Below are 2,491 nucleotides of genomic sequence, written 5' to 3' on the forward strand. Positions count from 1 at the left end.
CCATTCCGCGGTCTGTTAATAAAGTTTTCAATCAGACAGATGTATGGAAAGGCTTTTATTATAACATTCGTTGAGGTAAAATCATTATGGCTCATTTAGTCATCCTGTGGTGCACTAGTCTCCTACTAGTCGGTTGCGGGGAGCTAATGTAAGTAGCTTTGTTGATGTCAGCACACCGGACATTCAGGAAGTCAAAAACTAATGGCGCTTGCCGATTGGTGCTAAGAACAGCAGGGCGGGTGCAAGCGGTGTGACGTAATTGGCAGACTCGACTGTCAATCAAAATTATTCTGTTGTCCGTCAGAATGAATGAACACTTTATTAACATATTGCAGAATGGGTACAATACAGTACAGGAGGATGAAGACCAGAAAAAGACTTTCGGCTTTTTTACATAAGGGTCCTCCATTTTCAATTCATCAAAACATTTAGAGACATACAAATATACAGTAGTTTCATAAAAATGCTAAAATGCTATTGATTGATTGATTGATTGATTGATTGATTTAAAACTTTATTAACATATTGCAGAATGGGTACAGTACAGCTCAATACATACAATTGTTAAGGGGATGCAGACCAGAGAAAGACTTTTGTCTTGTTTACATCAGGGTCCCCCATTTTCAATTCATCATATTTCATATCTAAATCATATAATATCTCATTGCTAAATATATGCAATATATTATAATCTAATAATCCAATAATCTAAATCTAATATATAATATAAAAATGCTAAATGCATGGGTATTTTATTTTGTCTTTAATGTTAGCTTGCAAACTCAAATACTGTCTTGGTAAGCCTCATAATGAATCGTTTGGGGTAAAAAAGAAAAACATCGTGATGTGTATCGCCGAAAGGTCAGAAAATATCGTGATATCATATTTAGGCCATATCGCCCAGCCCTAACCAAGGTCCTACCCACCTCTCCGCAGCCAGTCGCGCTGCAGCAGCAGCAGCAGCATCACACCCCAAATGAATCTCGCTCCAAAAAATAAAAACGTGTTATCAGGTGAGGGAAATCTCTCTTACCTAGGCTTTCTCCACTGTACTCCACTTAGTTATCAAAGGTGGAATCTCTGGACGCAATGACATTATGTAGTTTAAAGCTAAACTACGTTTTTCTTTCTTGTTAGAAGAGGGATAACTTATTCAGTTAGATTTGATTTGATCTTTATTTATCTCTAACATTTTCAACCATAAACACACATTTGTAATAACAAAAAAAAACTAAAACGAAATAAAATACATTTAAATATATTTTCCTATGGAAAGAATAATCAACATGGCTCCAATTGGTTGACTATAACAGCACCGTGACCAAATATCCCTATACTAGCACCTTGTTAAACACCTTTTTTTTATATTTATTTTTAATCATAATTATTCTTGTGAAATCTTTCCACCATGGGAGCCTTTTGACTAAATCAATTTATTCTCCCCTTCTCTGAATGGTGTTTCTTATGGCAATAACAACTATAGACGACAAAACCAAAGTAAAGAAACTACATTTGATTTTTGGGACGGTTACATTCACTTTGGGACGGTTAAAATTGTATTTCGGGACGGTTCTGGGACGGTGGTGAAAAAAGTTAGTCTGGAGCCCAGTCTCTAGCCCGCCTGGCTCAATATTCCATATAGTCTCTCTAGCCCGCCTGGCTCAATATTCCATAGTCTCTCTAGCCCGCCTGGCTCAATATTCCATATAGTCTCTCTAGCCCGCCTGGCTCAATATTCCATAGTCTCTCTAGCCAGCCTGGCTCAATATTCCATAGTCTCTCTAGCCAGCCTGGCTCAATATTCCATAGTCTCTCTAGCCCGCCTGGCTCAATATTCCATATAGTCTCTCTAGCCCGCCTGGCTCAATATTCCATAGTCTCTCTAGCCCGCCTGGCTCAATATTCCATAGTCTCTCTAGCCAGGCTGGCTCAATATTCCATAGTCTAGCCAGCCTGGCTCAATATTCCATAGTCTATCTACACACACACCGCACAAACACACACACACACAATCACAGTTACATCCTCCCCTCTCTCTCCTTCTCTCTCTCTTTCTATCTCCCTTTCTCTCTCCCCCCCACCCACCCACACACACACACACACACACACACACACACACACACACACACACACACACACACACACACACACACACACACACACACACACACACACACACACACACACACACACACACACACACACACACACACACACACAGACACACACACACACACACAGTAATGCTGAATCCCATGGAGAAGGTTATTTATAATTACTTACACAGCGTGAGAGCAGCGCTGCTCCGCCACACAAAGACAACGTACAGAATGCAGAGACCACTGCAAACACAAGAGCAGTCAGTGCTGCATTGAAGGCAAGAAGTCACAGTGTTAACCTCTTAAGCCCAATCCGGTACATCACAAATAGATCAATACAGTCCGTATTAAGTGATGTTGTGTTTCTTTTTCAAATGTAGCCAAGAGTAAAG

Source organism: Notolepis coatsorum, assembly GCF_963971535.1.
Source record: "Notolepis coatsorum genome assembly, chromosome: 6".
Classification (NCBI taxonomy): Eukaryota; Metazoa; Chordata; class Actinopteri; order Aulopiformes; family Paralepididae; genus Notolepis; species Notolepis coatsorum.